The following is an 8097-nucleotide window of genomic DNA, read 5'->3' on the forward strand; positions in this document are numbered from 1 at the left end:
AGGCTGGAATCATCTTCAAGTTGCTAAAATACACTAATGACAGCAAACAGTTTGAGTCTACAACATTTAGTTAAGGTATGAGAGCCTAAATGAACTTTGTATTGCTGTAAACGCGTTTTCAGCACCTGATTGTACACTTCAGGTGAAACTGTCAAAATCTTCAAAATGAGCAAAAGCACAATGAAATTAATGCTGGAATCATCTTCAAGTTGCTAAAATACACTAATGACAGCAAAAAGTTTGAGTCTACAACATTTAGTTAAGATGTGAGAGCCAAAATGAACTTTGTATTGCTTTAAATGCATTTTCAGCCCGATTGGACACTTCAGGTGAAACTGTCAAAATCTTCAAAATGAGCAAAAGCACAATGAAATTAATGCTGGAATCATCTTCAAGTTGCTAAAATACACTAATGACAGTAAAAAGTTTAAGTCTACAACATTTAGTTAAGGTGTGAGAGCCAAAATGAACGTTGTATTGCTTTAAATGCATTTTCAGCCCGAATGTACACTTCAGGTGAAACTGTCAAATTCTTCAAAATGAGCAAAAGCACAATGAAATTAATGCTGGAAACATCTTCAAGTTGCTAAAATACACTAATGACAGCAAAAAGTTTGAGTCTACAACATTTAGTTAAGGTGTGAGAGCCTAAATGAACTTTGTATTGCTTTAAATGCATTTTCAGCCCGATAGTACACTTCAGGTGAAACTGTCAAAATCTTCAAAATGAGCAAAAGCACAATTAAATTAATGCTGGAATCATCTTCAAGTTGCTAAAATACACTAATGACAGCAAAAATTTTGAGTCTACAACATTTAGTTAAGGTGTGAGAGCCAAAATGAACTTTGTATTGCTGTAAACGCGTTTTCAGCACCTGATTGTACACTTCAGGTGAAACTGTCAAAATCTTCAAAATGAGCAAAAGCACAATGAAATTAATGCTGGAATCATCTTCAAGTTGCTAAATTACACTAATGACAGTAAAAAGTTTAAGTCTACAACATTTAGTTAAGGTGTGAGAGCCAAAATGAACGGTGTATTGCTTTAAATGCATTTTCAGCCCGAATGTACACTTCAGGTGAAACTGTCAAATTCTTCAAAATGAGCAAAAGCACAATGAAATTAATGCTGGAAACATCTTCAAGTTGCTAAAATACACTAATGACAGCAACAAGTTTGAGTCTACAACATTTAGTTAAGGTGTGAGAGCCAAAATGAACTTTGTATTGCTTTAAATGCATTTTCAGCCCGATAGTACACTTCAGGTGAAACTGTCAAAATCTTCAAAATGAGCAAAAGCACATTTAAATTAATGCTGGAATCATCTTCAAGTTGCTAAAATACACTAATGACAGCAAAAATTTTGAGTCTACAACATTTAGTTAAGGTGTGAGAGCCAAAATGAACTTTGTATTGCTGTAAACGCGTTTTCAGCACCTGATTGTACACTTCAGGTGAAACTGTCAAAATCTTCAAAATGAGCAAAAGCACAATGAAATTAATGCTGGAATCATCTTCAAGTTGCTAAAATACACTAATGACAGCAAAAAGTTTGAGTCTACAATATTTAGTTAAGGTGTGAGAGCCAAAATGAACTTTGTATTGCTTTAAAATTCATTTTCAGCCCGATAGTACACTTCAGGTGAAACTGTCAAAATCTTCAAAATGAGCAAAAGCACAATGAAATTAATGCTGGAATCATCTTCAAGTTGCTAAAATACACTAATGACAGCAAAAAGTTTGAGTCTACAATATTTAGTTTAGGTGTGAGAGCCAAAATGAACTTTGTATTGCTTTAAATGCATTTTCAGCCCGATTGTACACTTCAGGTAAAACTGTCAAAATCTTCAAAATGAGCAAAAGCACAATGAAATTAATGCTGGAATCATCTTCAAGTTGCTAAATTACACTAATGACAGTAAAAAGTTTAAGTCTACAACATTTAGTTAAGGTGTGAGAGCCAAAATGAACGGTGTATTGCTTTAAATGCATTTTCAGCCCGAATGTACACTTCAGGTGAAACTGTCAAATTCTTCAAAATGAGCAAAAGCACAATGAAATTAATGCTGGAAACATCTTCAAGTTGCTAAAATACACTAATGACAGCAACAAGTTTGAGTCTACAACATTTAGTTAAGGTGTGAGAGCCAAAATGAACTTTGTATTGCTTTAAATGCATTTTCAGCCCGATAGTACACTTCAGGTGAAACTGTCAAAATCTTCAAAATGAGCAAAAGCACATTTAAATTAATGCTGGAATCATCTTCAAGTTGCTAAAATACACTAATGACAGCAAAAATTTTGAGTCTACAACATTTAGTTAAGGTGTGAGAGCCAAAATGAACTTTGTATTGCTGTAAACGCGTTTTCAGCACCTGATTGTACACTTCAGGTGAAACTGTCAAAATCTTCAAAATGAGCAAAAGCACAATGAAATTAATGCTGGAATCATCTTCAAGTTGCTAAAATACACTAATGACAGCAAAAAGTTTGAGTCTACAATATTTAGTTAAGGTGTGAGAGCCAAAATGAACTTTGTATTGCTTTAAAATTCATTTTCAGCCCGATAGTACACTTCAGGTGAAACTGTCAAAATCTTCAAAATGAGCAAAAGCACAATGAAATTAATGCTGGAATCATCTTCAAGTTGCTAAAATACACTAATGACAGCAAAAAGTTTGAGTCTACAATATTTAGTTTAGGTGTGAGAGCCAAAATGAACTTTGTATTGCTTTAAAATTCATTTTCAGCCCGATTGTACACTTCAGGTGAAACTGTCAAAATCTTCAAAATGAGCAAAAGCACAATGAAATTAATGTTGGAATCATCTTCAAGTTGCTAAAATACACTAATGACAGCAAAAAGTTTGAGTCTACAACATTTAGTCTAGGTGTGAGAGCCTAAATGAACTTTTTATTGCTTTAAACGCGTTTTCAGCCCTTGATTGTACAATTCAGGTGAAACTGTCAAAATCTTCAAAATGAGCAAAAGCACAATGAAATTAATGCTGGAATCATCTTCAACTTGCTAAAATACACTAATGACAGCAACAAGTTTGAGTCTACAACATTTAGTTAAGGTGTGAGAGCCTAAATGAACTTTGTATTGCTGTAAACGCGTTTTCAGCACCTGATTGTACACTTCAGGTGAAACTGTCAAAATCTTCAAAATGACTAAAAGCACAATGAAATTAATGCTGGAATCATCTTCAAGTTGCTAAAATACACTAATGACAGCAAAACGTTTGAGTCTACAACATTTAGTTAAGGTGTGAGAGCCAAAATTAACTTTGTATTGCTTTAAATGCATTTTCAGCCCGAATGTACACTTCAGGTGAAACTGTCAAATTCTTCAAAATGAGCAAAAGCACAATGAAATTAATGCTGGAAACATCTTCAAGTTGCTAAAATACACTAATGACAGCAAAAAGTTTGAGTCTACAACATTTAGTTAAGGTGTGAGAGCCTAAATGAACTTTGTATTGCTTTAAATGCATTTTCAGCCCGATAGTACACTTCAGGTGAAACTGTCAAAATCTTCAAAATGAGCAAAAGCACAATTAAATTAATGCTGGAATCATCTTCAAGTTGCTAAAATACACTAATGACAGCAAAAATTTTGAGTCTACAACATTTAGTTAAGGTGTGAGAGCCAAAATGAACTTTGTATTGCTGTAAACGCGTTTTCAGCACCTGATTGTACACTTCAGGTGAAACTGTCAAAATCTTCAAAATGAGCAAAAGCACAATGAAATTAATGCTGGAATCATCTTCAAGTTGCTAAATTACACTAATGACAGTAAAAAGTTTAAGTCTACAACATTTAGTTAAGGTGTGAGAGCCAAAATGAACGGTGTATTGCTTTAAATGCATTTTCAGCCCGAATGTACACTTCAGGTGAAACTGTCAAATTCTTCAAAATGAGCAAAAGCACAATGAAATTAATGCTGGAAACATCTTCAAGTTGCTAAAATACACTAATGACAGCAACAAGTTTGAGTCTACAACATTTAGTTAAGGTGTGAGAGCCAAAATGAACTTTGTATTGCTTTAAATGCATTTTCAGCCCGATAGTACACTTCAGGTGAAACTGTCAAAATCTTCAAAATAAGCAAAAGCACATTTAAATTAATGCTGGAATCATCTTCAAGTTGCTAAAATACACTAATGACAGCAAAAATTTTGAGTCTACAACATTTAGTTAAGGTGTGAGAGCCAAAATGAACTTTGTATTGCTGTAAACGCGTTTTCAGCACCTGATTGTACACTTCAGGTGAAACTGTCAAAATCTTCAAAATGAGCAAAAGCACAATGAAATTAATGCTGGAATCATCTTCAAGTTGCTAAAATACACTAATGACAGCAAAAAGTTTGAGTCTACAATATTTAGTTAAGGTGTGAGAGCCAAAATGAACTTTGTATTGCTTTAAAATTCATTTTCAGCCCGATAGTACACTTCAGGTGAAACTGTCAAAATCTTCAAAATGAGCAAAAGCACAATGAAATTAATGCTGGAATCATCTTCAAGTTGCTAAAATACACTAATGACAGCAAAAAGTTTGAGTCTACAATATTTAGTTTAGGTGTGAGAGCCAAAATGAACTTTGTATTGCTTTAAAATTCATTTTCAGCCCGATTGTACACTTCAGGTGAAACTGTCAAAATCTTCAAAATGAGCAAAAGCACAATGAAATTAATGTTGGAATCATCTTCAAGTTGCTAAAATACACTAATGACAGCAAAAAGTTTGAGTCTACAACATTTAGTCTAGGTGTGAGAGCCTAAATGAACTTTTTATTGCTTTAAACGCGTTTTCAGCCCTTGATTGTACAATTCAGGTGAAACTGTCAAAATCTTCAAAATGAGCAAAAGCACAATGAAATTAATGCTGGAATCATCTTCAACTTGCTAAAATACACTAATGACAGCAACAAGTTTGAGTCTACAACATTTAGTTAAGGTGTGAGAGCCTAAATGAACTTTGTATTGCTGTAAACGCGTTTTCAGCACCTGATTGTACACTTCAGGTGAAACTGTCAAAATCTTCATAATGACTAAAAGCACAATGAAATTAATGCTGGAATCATCTTCAAGTTGCTAAAATACACTAATGACAGCAAAACGTTTGAGTCTACAACATTTAGTTAAGGTGTGAGAGCCAAAATTAACTTTGTATTGCTTTAAATGCATTTTCAGCCCGAATGTACACTTCAGGTGAAACTGTCAAATTCTTCAAAATGAGCAAAAGCACAATGAAATTAATGCTGGAAACATCTTCAAGTTGCTAAAATACACTAATGACAGCAAAAAGTTTGAGTCTACAACATTTAGTTAAGGTGTGAGAGCCTAAATGAACTTTGTATTGCTTTAAATGCATTTTCAGCCCGATAGTACACTTCAGGTGAAACTGTCAAAATCTTCAAAATGAGCAAAAGCACAATTAAATTAATGCTGGAATCATCTTCAAGTTGCTAAAATACACTAATGACAGCAAAAATTTTGAGTCTACAACATTTAGTTAAGGTGTGAGAGCCAAAATGAACTTTGTATTGCTTTAAATGCACTCTCAGCCCGAATGTACACTTCAGATGAAACTGTCAAAATCTTCAAAATGAGCAAAAGCACAATGAAATTAATGCTGGAATCATCTTCAAGTTGCTAAAATACACTAATGACAGCAAAAAGTTTGAGTCTACAACATTTAGTTAAGGTGTGAGAGCCTAAATTAACTTTGTATTGCTTTAAACGCGTTTTCAGCCCCTGATTGTACACTTCAGGTGAAACTCTCAAAATCTTCAAAATGAGCAAAAGCACAATGAAATTAATGCTGGAATCATCTTCAAGTTGCTAAAATACACTAATGACAGTAAAACGTTTGAGTGTACAACATTTAGTTAAGGTGTGAGAGCCAAAATTAACTTTGTATTGCTTTAAATGCACTTTCAGCCCGAATGTACACTTCAGATGAAACTGTCAAAATCTTCAAAATGAGCAAAAGCACAATGAAATTAATGCTGGAATCATCTTCAAGTTGCTAAAATACACTAATGACAGCAAAAAGTTTGAGTCTACAACATTTAGTTAAGGTGTGAGAGCCTAAATGAACTTTGTATTGCTGTAAACGCATTTTCAGCACCTGATTGTACACTTCAGGTGAAACTGTCAAAATCTTCAAAATGAGCAAAAGCACAATGAAATTAATATTGGAATCATCTTCAAGTTGCTAAAATACACTAATGACAGCAAAAAGTTTGAGTCTACAACATTTAGTTAAGGTGTGAGAGCCAAAATGAACTTTGTATTGCTTTAAATGCATTTTCAGCCCGATAGTACACTTCAGGTGAAACTGTCAAAATCTTCAAAATGAGCAAAAGCACAATGAAATTAATGCTGGAATCATCTTCAAGTTGCTAAAATACACCATTGACAGCAAAAAGTTTGAGTCTACAATATTTAGTTTAGGTGTGAGAGCCAAAATGAACTTTGTATTGCTTTAAACGCGTTTTCAGCCCTTGATTGTACAATTCAGGTGAAACTGTCAAAATCTTCAAAATGAGCAAAAGCACAATGAAATTAATGCTGGAATCATCTTCAAGTTGCTAAAATACACTAATGACAGCAACAAGTTTGAGTCTACAACATTTAGTTAAGGTGTGAGAGCCTAAATTAACTTTGTATTGCTGTAAACGCGTTTTCAGCACCTGATTGTACACTTCAGGTGAAACTGTCAAAATCTTCAAAATGAGCAAAAGCACAATGAAATTAATGCTGGAATCATCTTCAAGTTGCTAAAATACACTAATGACAGCAAAAAGTTTGAGTCTACAACATTTAGTTAAGGTGTGAGAGCCTAAATTAACTTTGTATTGCTTTAAACGCGTTTTCAGCCCCTGATTGTACACTTCAGGTGAAACTGTCAAAATCTTCAAAATGAGCAAAAGCACAATGAAATTTATGCTGGAATCATCTTCAAGTTGCTAAAATACACTAATGACAGTAAAAAGTTTGAGTGTACAACATTTAGTTAAGGTGTGAGAGCCAAAATGAACTTTGTATTGCTTTAAATGCACTTTCAGCCCGAATGTACACTTCAGATGAAACTGTCAAAATCTTCAAAATGAGCAAAAGCACAATGAAATTAATGCTGGAATCATCTTCAAGTTGCTAAAATACACTAATGACAGCAAAAAGTTTGAGTCTACAACAATTTGTTAAGGTGTGAGAGCCTAAATGAACTTTGTATTGCTGTAAACGCGTTTTCAGCACCTGATTGTACACTTCAGGTGAAACTGTCAAAATCTTCAAAATGAGCAAAAGCACAATGAAATTAATGCTGGCATCATCTTCAAGTTGCTAAAATACACTAATGACAGCAAAAAGTTTGAGTCTACAACATTTAGTTAAGGTGTGAGAGCCAAAATGAACTTTGTATTGCTTTAAATGCATTTTCAGCCCGATAGTACACTTCAGGTGAAACTGTCAAAATCTTCAAAATGAGCAAAAGCACAATGAAATTAATGCTGGAATCATCTTCAAGTTGCTAAAATACACTAATGACAGCAAAAAGTTTGAGTCTACAATATTTAGTTTAGGTGTGAGAGCCAAAATGAACTTTGTATTGCTTTAAAATTCATTTTCAGCCCGATTGTACACTTCAGGTGAAACTGTCAAAATCTTAAAAATGAGCAAAAGCACAATGAAATTAATGTTGGAATCATCTTCAAGTTGCTAAAATACACTAATGACAGCAAAAAGTTTGAGTCTACAACATTTAATCTAGGTGTGAGAGCCTAAATGAACTTTTTATTGCTTTAAACGCGTTTTCAGCCCTTGATTGTACAATTCAGGTGAAACTGTCAAAATCTTCAAAATGAGCAAAAGCACAATGAAATTAATGCTGGAAACATCTTCAAATTGCTAAAATACACTAATGACAGCAACAAGTTTGAGTCTACAACATTTAGTTAAGGTGTGAGAGCCAAAATGAACTTTGTATTGCTGTAAACGTGTTTTCAGCACCTGATTGTACACTTCAGGTGAAACTGTCAAAATCTTCAAAATGAGCAAAAACACAATGAAATTAATGCTGGAATCATC

Source organism: Leptonotus elevatus, chromosome 3, assembly GCF_054856555.1.
Source record: "Leptonotus elevatus isolate MCC_2025b chromosome 3, RoL_Lele_1.0, whole genome shotgun sequence".
Taxonomy (NCBI): Eukaryota; Metazoa; Chordata; class Actinopteri; order Syngnathiformes; family Syngnathidae; genus Leptonotus; species Leptonotus elevatus.